The sequence below is a fragment of the Lichenostomus cassidix genome, chromosome 1 (assembly GCF_008360975.1).
Source record: "Lichenostomus cassidix isolate B80296 chromosome 1, HeHo_3.0, whole genome shotgun sequence".
Taxonomy (NCBI): Eukaryota; Metazoa; Chordata; class Aves; order Passeriformes; family Meliphagidae; genus Lichenostomus; species Lichenostomus cassidix.
Window position 1 is genome coordinate 79547361 of NC_139479.1, and position 10317 is coordinate 79557677.

Below are 10317 nucleotides of genomic sequence, written 5' to 3' on the forward strand. Positions count from 1 at the left end.
AGCATGTGGCAGGTATGCAGCAGCCTAAAAATGTGTTAAGGGATATTGAACGTCATGATCCAAACCAGAAATCTAACAGCCTGCTTATGTATACCCATCTGTAATTTGCCAAATGAATTTTATTTGTGAATAATTTTTCAATTATTCTACTCTGTATCCAATAACAGTTGAAAAAATATATTTGGACTTAAATATATGGAGATGTTTAAGGGGTTTGCTATATTAGGGCATATGGGACTGACCCTAATACATCCATGTTGCATAACTGGTAAAAAAATTTCATCTGGTCCTGGTAATCCTTCATTATATTCTTCATGTACAGAAGCTGTAATCTACATAGGGTTGCCTCAAAAATATTCAGGTACCTGTAGGAAGTCAAACTAGTTTGGGATAATCTCTGAAATTTTATTTTCAGTCATCTTTCCTGGGGTTTTCTGCTCTTACTGAGGAGTGCTGGTCTATATAAGGCACAAATAGAGACAGTTCTCCAAGAGATTTGCCAAATGTTTGGCATGTTATAATTGTCATAAACCCATGGTTTTAATATTCTTTTTATTACTGAGTTCCATAAAGGCAACAATTAAATGTGTTTCTGCAAAGATCACTGAATGTGAGGCAATGTGGAATCTTCAACACAGAAAGTCCTTGGGAGGCAAATTCTTGAAGGACTGGACGTTCCAGATGGAGCTGATCATTTCCTTTCTATATACATTATATGCAGCACCTCTCCTTCTGCTTTAGAATAAGAGCAATCAAAAGGAAGGCTCCCAGCCTTTCCACTGGATCTGGTGAATTGCAGATCCATGGCATGTATTTGTTCAGCATCTGATGTTGTGTAGTCGCTGCAATTAATACAGCCACAAGAGCTGTGATGTAAACATAACACAAAATCATCAGCATGAAACATAAAAGAGCCAAGCAATTTATGAATATTGCTTTTAAATCTATATTAATCACTGTTCGGGGGGAAAAAATCAAACAAAAACATTCACTGAGCCCTATTTTCTTTGCAGTTAAATCAAATTTAGGATAGGACAAAATGCTTCTTAGCAATTAAAATTTCATTTAATTCTAACAGATTTGATAGAGAAAATAGATTAGTAAATTCCAAGAGAGAATTCCGAGCATGCATGAGCAACAGTACATGACAGCATGACTCAAAAGTACAAGCAGCAGGTATGGACAAGATCACTAGAAAGAGATCTTTCTAGTCAATGCTGTCAATTGTCCTGTCGATGAAGGTGACAAACCAGGAGGACCTGCTGGACTACCCCTGGAATTAATGTCTTGAGTGCATTGTGATTTCACAGCCCTGACACACAGCTAAACCACTATTATAACCAAAGAGCAAACTTTATTTTCATACATAGAACTCACATTCCACAGCTCTTGCCACAGAGTTGTTTTGGATGGTACTAAGCCGGATGCCTGCAGAAACTTTTTGTACTATTAAGGCAGACTCCAGTTCCTCCATGGGTCTGTTTAACTAAAGCTTGTTACTCAGATGTGTTGTAATGAAACAGTGAACACGGCATGCTGCTCTGGGTCTCCTTTCCTTTTGAATAATAATCCAAAAGCCAGGAAAGCATATTCTGTTTTTCACTGATCAGCATATAACTTTGTTCAAAGTGGGTCAGACCATCAATGCAAATATATGAGGATCAGCCCATCACAGTGGAAAGAAAAGCCTGGGGAACAGAAACAGACTTAAGGATGACTTCATATTCCTTGAGGCTTTCATAGGGGAAGAGAAAAAGTGAAAAAGAAGCAGCGTTTGTAGTTTTGGGTCCTGGTTTGCATAGTGTCTGAGATCTCCATTCAATATCACTGATGTTCTAGAAATTAGGCCAAAAATCATGCTGTTCCTGCTGTGATGGGAGTGACAGGTGCCTACTCAGATGACAGCTGAAATGCTCTCTCTGTGCCGGTAGGGCAAAGCCCTGGGCTTTTCATCCTGAATGTGTTCTTTACTGAAGCAACAGATTTGGGTTTGGTTACATCTTTTATGAACACTTTTTCAATAAATTAATCAGAAGCTTCAGGGGATTTAAGGTTTTTAAAAACAGATCAGTTCTTTTGCAATTCCCTTCTCCGAGCTTCAAAACTGGATTTCTTCCCATTCAATTTTTCATATTTCCATTTTGTAAAATTGAAGATTCCTGAGCCAATGCAAAGACAGAGTCTGCACTCCCCTTGATCAGAACTTGCCTCATAGCCACTGTCCGTGGGGTCCAACAAGTGCTCCATGCAACTTGGCAGATTCAAAGATCTGTGTCAAGGATTCAGTCACCATAGTTGTGTATGTCTGAACCGCAATTCCTCCAGCTTGCTAAAGCGCTCCAAACACCATCTTGTCTCAAATTGCCCCTCTAAGTTTGGACAGGGTGAATAATCAGCAGAGCCCCTGCAGTGCCTTCTGAGACACTCTCTGCACCTGGGGAGCTGCATCCTTTTCCAAATTCCTTGGCTACTCCCAGTAGCTATAGTGAATTGCACACATTGCTTTGAAGCGTCTTGATATTTTTTGGGAAGCCAGGTCATAGCTAGTAACTTTCTTATATTCAGAATAAAAGAGCACTGAAATCACCAATAAGCTCATGCTGTGGAGGACTTCAAAAGACTTAATGTTGGATAAAGAGGGCTCAGGCAGAGCCTGGAAGTGCAGCTAGGAGTATCCCCTCTGTTATACTAAAATAGAAGGAGTGGGTATATGCAGTTCGTTTCAAGCACTTTCCTTGTTAGCCAATATGGTAGTAGCCTTTTGTAAGGAGAGACCCAAAGGAGAGAACAGAAGTCCCTACAACCCCACAAAACCATCCCACACACCATATACTGCATCATTTTTAAGGATTCTCCATAAAACAGGTGCACAAAAGGCAGGTTATTTGTGGTCTTTTGCTGTTTGCACAGTAAAAAATCAAGGCAAAGGAGACACAAGGGCATAGTCATAGCTCATAACTTTTTACAACAAATACACAAACGTACCATTCCTAGCAATACACTTTCAATCTCTCTTGTCTTATTTCTGGTTATTTCTATAATATATTTAGTGCCATGTGCACCATTAGAGGTCTCACAAGCACTTTGAAGTTCTACTGATGTGATACCTGACATGGACACAAAAAAGATGTCAATATTTCTTCAGTGTGGTCTTGATTCAGACAGGTGTCTGGGCAGAGTCCTCACAGTAGGACACAGGGTTTCAGAGCCTGAGAATCCCTGTTAATATTAATGAAAGCATACAACACCTTGCAGTGATGTAGAAAATAACTGTGGTAGCAGAGCACTGTTTGGGCCGAAGACAACAGTGGAAAGAATTTAAAACTGAACCTACTGGTTCTGAGCAATGTCAAGTCTCCTGGTGCTGAGACTCCCTTGGAAACCCTGATGTTTGACTGTTTCAAGTTTGGTTTTTCTTTTGATTTAAAAAAAAAAACTTTTTTTTTTTTTTTCTAGCTAGCCCAAGACCTCAGCAGTCTTTAGGAGGAAATTGCTCAAGACTCAAAATCAATAGAAGCTGAAAAGGGTAATCATGGTAAAGGCTTTTTTTTTGGAATCCCTTGGCCAGAGACACACCTTGCATTTGTCAAGAATATATAGTCCAAGTAAAAGCATGCATGTGCAGTAGGGAATGGGAAAAGGACAGTCCAGCTGATGTGGGTTGACAGCAGATCTGTGGTTTTTCAGTCTGGCAGCCCACAGAAAATTTCTAAGGGATCTGCAAAGGGTAACTAAGAAATAAAAGGCTTTTGTCAGTAGGCTAGAATATGGTATTCAGAGGTCTACCCTTCCACAGAAAAAAATTTGAGAGTTTGGCACTGAAAGAACTTGAAAGCTACAGGAGTGGGGAGACAGAATGGCTGATAATATAGGTTGTATAATTGTTAATATTGAAAAGCCTTAGAGATAAACTAGTTTACACACACACTTTCTGAAAGATGAAAGATTCCTGGGAATCATAGAATATCCTGAGTTGGAAGGGACCCACGAGGAACATCAAACTCACAGGCTAAGAAAAAAAAAGGCTAACAACTCAGAGTTTCATCTGAAACCTATAGTTTACTGGCACCTCATGTCAACACACTTACTGTAAAAATAAACTAAAATATAGACAGTCAATAGGCCTATATCTTCAATTAAGATGAAAAATTTGGAATTCATCTTGAAGGAAAAAACAGGCATGCCAGTGTTTTTTTGTCCTGCATACCAACCAAAAAAAAAAAAAAACGGAATTTGGAATATTTTAATAAAACACATTTTTTCTTTTGACATTGTTATCTGGAATAAAATATTTTGACTAAGTTAGTTGAACAACTTCACTGTTGACTACTCACATGATCCCACACGATTTGGTTGGAGATAGCTTAATACACCTGTAGGATTTTGTAATTATACCACCTCATAGCACAGGCTTTCCATCTCAGGAGAGTGATGACCATGGTCCCTTTCACAAGTTGGATTATTTTGTCATCTATTATTATGCACTGGAGTCAGATGATTTCTACCTTAAAACACAGAGCATACTTGGAAAGAAATTCATTTTGTCTTATGAAAGAAGAAAACCATTCTTTGGAGGCCTCTAGACCATCAGGAGTGATAACATCTCAAACTGCCATCTCATGCATGAACTGGAAATGCAGTATAAAAATTTACTAAACAGAACAAGATAAATCTTCTGAGACCACTCAACAGAATAAAACACTTTTACCTGTGCTGAACTAACCCAAACTAAAGTAATCCTACTAGACTCTTGCTAAGGAAAGAGAGTTTAAACAGAATTTAAAAAAAATTTTAAAAAGGCATAACATTTTGACATTGTATAAACAGCATTTTTCATCTAAAAATAATTGCAACCCCCTTTAGCTGGAAATTCTAAAAGAAGCAAAAAACATCAGTCTTGATTTACAGCTTTGTTTTCCTTTCCCACCAATTTTTATGCATGCTTGGGTGATAGAGAATTTGTATTATGTTGCTCAAAGGTCTCAGCAGCTGCCATTTACTACAGCACTGGTTAAATAAATTGGTTCTTTCACCTACAGGGGAGGAAATTGCATTGTTTTATGGAAGATGGTAGCTGATGGTCACGGTAGCTGATGGTCAAGACAAGCAAGGGTGGACCTTGGCTCGTCTGGTGTATGTAGGCTGAGTCTGTCCCCAAAGGCAGCAAGACAGTTTGCAAGGACAGAATCACAGAGTCACAGAATCACAGAATCACAGAATCACAGAATCACAGAATCACAGAATCACAGAATCACAGAATGGGTAAGGTTGGAAGGCACCACTGGAGGTCATGTAGTCCAACCTCCCTGTTCAAGCAGGGTGCCCCAGAGGAGGTTATTCAGATTGGCATCCAGATGGCTTTTGAATGCCTCCAGGAAAGGAGACTCCACAGCCTCTTTGGACAGCCTGTGCCAGTGCTCAGTCACCTGCACAGCACCTCATGTTCAAGTGGAACTTGAAACACAGAGCAGCAGGACAAAAGAAAGTGGTGAAGAAAAACACATTTGTGCTGGCACCCTGGAAAAGAGACAAAGTTAAAGGCACTTGAGGCACTGGATGTTTAAACTGTGTTCAAGAGCTGCCTCTAGTGGCTTCTGCCAGGTTCAGGGAAGCATAACTTTGTGAATAGTGATTGTAAATAAGCAGGACAGTACCAAAAAAACTCTCAGATTTCTGTCATCAATTTCTCCTCTTAATGGAAACAACCTGGCCAGGCCCCAAATACTAATGTCTCTGGCCAGAGGGTAGTGATCAAAGAAATTACTCTAGCAAAAGCCATATAGTTTGTAGAGATCAAGCAAGTGATCCAGGAGAACCATCTTTAAAGCTCATAGCTGTAAATCCCACTGCCTTCAGCAGAAATTAGAGGTGAACTTAACAGTCAAGTTTCTACTATAATTATTAGGATTATCTTGTACAAGACTTTCTGACCAAAGCTGAAAATATATTTGAAAAAACATCAGTAGAGTTATGGACAATTAACCACATTTGTAAAATCCAGATAACATACAACCAGCTAAAACATCAAGAGAGGTGCAGGTCTCTGAATTTTTTTTTTACAAATCATCAGTCTGCTTCTGATTTACAGACAGATAAGTATGGAATGCACAGTGATCTCTAACAGATGGGAAGAGTGAATTCCTTATACTGTGAATATTAATCACTTCATTATTTTGTTTATTTCTATGTCTCCTGCTTTCTGCTCATCTCTACTGGAGTGGTTAAATGTAATTTCAATATTAAAACCCATCATCCTAGGTTGAGAACCATGCTAGGGTTAATTACAATGTGGTTTTTTTACCAGTCACAGTTTTCACTCTGGGCATACCATACCTGTACACAATAATGAGGCTGCTGGTGACCTGGATGGCCAGAACAGCCCTACAGAATTAGAGGTGCTGTACCATACAGGAATGACATCTGAGTAAACAAGGCTCTAGCATGTCTGCTTGAAATCCAATTATTTTTCTACTGTGTAGGAAAACCTACATAGGTCCCTTTATTATGAAAGAATGACAAAACACAGCTACATGAATGGAAAACTTCATACAAAGCTCTTTTTCTTCTGTGCACGCACACTTTCATGTTCACTTTTACAGGTTCTCTGAACTAATATAGCCCATTAAAAAGCTCCCATTTCCAAGCAACAGTCTTTTTGGATAATATTTGTAAAAGGACCTGGGGGAGTGGGAAACCAAACACTGAAGATTCCAATGCCTGTCACTTCAGAAAGATTTCAACTAAATTTTCAAAACATCAAAGTCTCAGAGCCTCCTGAATGGCATTGGCTATGAATGGGATTTGGGCTTCTTTGAAATCACAGAATCACAGAATCAAATTTAGGTTGGAAAAGATCTTTAATATTGAGTCCACCAGTTAACCCACCACTGCCAAATTACAACCAAACCATATCCCCAGGTGCCACATCTAAACTTCTTTTAAATCCTTCCAGGGAAGGTGACTCAACCACTTCCCTGGGCAGCCTGTTCCAATGCTTGACAATCCTTTCCATGAAGAAATTTTTCCTAATATAGAATCGAATGGTGGAAAGTGGCTCAGTGAGTACTTCTGCCAGCTTCCTCATAGCCAAACCTTGAGCTTCTTGCACTTTCACTAAGTAGAGAGTCTTTTCACCACATCGGAGATAATACCTGAGAAATGGAAGAGGAAATCAAACCCAAATCCAAATTTCCTGCACTTTAAATATTTCTTGCATTTATACTGTAAATAATTTTTTGCATTAATAGTGCTTAACACTAGTTATTAAAGGAGATTGATAATAGAAGTGCTGCAATGAATGGACTCACCTTCTGATTTTCCTTTTCTTTGTAGACCAGTTCTTGTTCTAATCATTCTTTTTGCTATTTTCCAAGGAAATGCCATACAGGAAGAACTGACAGAATCATCAAGTGGAATGATTAATGTTGCAACCAGGCTTTTGGTGCGCATATGATGCATAGGGACAGCTTTATCCTGAGGAGTAATAATAAAATCCTGTGTCTGGTGGTATCTGGGATGTCTGATATGAACTGTACCCACCGCAGAAATATTAATGAGTCTAACTGATTTTCTGCAATTTGAATGTCTTTCAAAACTGTGCCTGCTCAGAACTGGAAAGGACTGTGATTTCCTAATTTACAGGGCAAAGAGACTTTATTCATCTATGGTGTCAAAGGTAATTGTTGGGCTAATGAGATTTTATATCAGACATTATCCAGCTAAATAAACAGACCAGACTCAGCTTGTAAGAATGGTCAAGAGATTAATTTGAAACATGCAAAAGAAAGAGTGGAATCTGGGGAAAGTATTTTGTCGCTGTTGAGCAGCTAGCAGAGTAATGAAAGCACCAGTTCTCAGTGGCAAGAAGGAATGACCTTTATTGTTTTGATTTCATCACATATATAGAGTTCTCAAAAGTCACCCAGATTGGTCAGTCAGAAGCCTTCCCCCAGGCCTGATTGGCCAGGCCTGCACTGTCCAAGTCCTGGGACACTGTTCCAATAACATCCAAACTTTATCTTTATTTATAAAACACAAGAAGAATTCTCGTGGGAAAAACCTGTGCTAGCCACAGTATTTCTTGCTGCAATATGCAGACAAACTTCAAAATGGAAAAAGGCAGAAGCTTTTCTATCATGTGGTGTCAGTCATAGAGCTCAGGCCAGGCTGAATCCCTGAAGAATACAAAAATAGCTTTCAACTAATTCAAACTAATGAAGTAATTGAAAGCAAGCGCTGATTGTCATCTTTGATGCGAATCAGCATGGAGAGTGGGGAATATGTTTCTCTCAGAGGGGAGATGGAAGCCTTCACATGTGCAGAGACCAAGGAAACAGTGTGGGAAGCCCAGCCTGGCGCAGGAAGGCAAGCAGTGAGCGAATGAAGCGTCTGCCCTTTCCTCCACCTGCCCCAGCTTCACTCACTCCAACATTACCCTGCTCTCTTGCTCTCCCACTCCACATGGTTCATCCTCATTGCTTCTCCTAATCCTTGCCACACCAGTTTCCATTCGAGCTTCTCACCCCAATCCCAGCCATCAGACATCAAGCACATCTCTCAGTTCCCTGCTCCTTTTCCTCCTCCGGTCAGTTCCAGGTCCTTCCCAACTTGAATCCTTGTCAAAGACATTCCCATTTCACCTCCAGTGCATCAGGAACCTGCTCCTAGCCCTCTAATTCCAACACATATTGCTCAGGTCATGGTTTTACTCATTCTCTGTAGTTTCTTTGCCCAGGCTCAATAATTCTGCTTCCTCTCCATATCCCAATCCAGGTCTGCTGGAAGCTGCTGACCTGAGGACTACTAATGTACAAGGAGATGAACAAGAGGTCAGGAGGGACTCACTATTTTCATGCCTGGTACCCCGTGCACCCTGTCCCCAAGCAGCCAGGCAAAGTCTTATTAATGAATGTATTAGATAGTCTTAGCAAAATAAAAACATAACAACAACAAATTGAGGGTCCCATCTCCATAACTGAAGTATTTCCACCCTTGCTGGATGCTTTAGAGTCCTGAAGTTTAGGCAGAAGAGGTTCACATAAATAAGACCCTTTTGTAAAATTATTTGGACATAAACTGCCACCTTAAGTTTACTCACTGGAGCTTGGGGACAGAGATATTAATGAACGAGACAGTCTTTTTGAGAAAAAACAGCCAAAGAAGACTGGCAAAACCCTCCAGAGATTCTCTGAAAGCAACAGAGGTTTTCCTGAAGGGAAACAGAATTTAAAGGCTGAAGAAGCAGAATGTAGTATACTGAACCATGAAAACACTAGGGAAAATGAAGGGACACTCACTGTATCCAAACCCTCCATAAATTTTGACCTATTGCTGACACAAGAGATATGAAGAAAGAAGTTGGGAAAAGCGTTGAGGGGATAGTATGAAAGAAAAGGTGCTTGGTCTTGGCATGACAGAATGAATTTTCCTTTCTCATAAGCTATTTTGCGAGCTCCCTTGCAATGCTCCCTTTCTCCTTCCCTTGATTTGCATAATCTCTTCCTAGGGATTGCAGTGGAGCCTGTACTGCCCTTTTGGTTCTTAAGGAATCATTATTTTACTTTTTCTTTATAGAGCTTTCTTCCTTAAGGGGACTTTTCCCTCAGCCCTGAAATACAATAAACCCAGAAAATTCAGTGATCAGTGCCAAAGCAACATGTTAAAGACATCACAATATACTATACTATGGAAATCTACATTTAGGGCTTGTGAAGAAATTTAGCCTAGGGAAATGCTACAGAAAAAAAAGCTGTGGCATTTTAATGTTGGTGGTCTCAGCTTAGACTAAAGATAGAATTAATATGAATATCCATCATTCCCCTTCCCATATACAGGTCCTTGGCTAAACAGAAGTGTTTCAAAAGGCATGATGGCTCAGAATAAATGCAGTTTCTACTTGTGGAGCCAAACATGGCCCCACTGCTCCTGTCAGTGGAAGATGTAGCTTCCATTTGACAGTCATTCTAATACAAAACAAGGATTCCTCCTAATTTTCTATTATGAGAAAGGCTGTGCTTTGTGAAAGTATGTATTTCTTTAGGGAATGAACCAACATAATCCCAGTGAGTTTGCATGTGAACCTTCCTGGTTTCTTGCGCTGTGTCAGAGGACATTTAAATAAATATGACAAGCAATGCAACAGCTGGTTTAAGACAGATACTGCATGCTGTGTTTCTCAGTTCACCAAAGGTCATATCCTTTGGCAGGGACAAATCTCCTGATGCTTTTCCTCAAGAGCTCAGAATGCCAAACAATAGAAAATTAACAAGGTAACTTTCTCCAAGTGACAGGTGAAGTTACATTCCTTTGCTCTTTCAA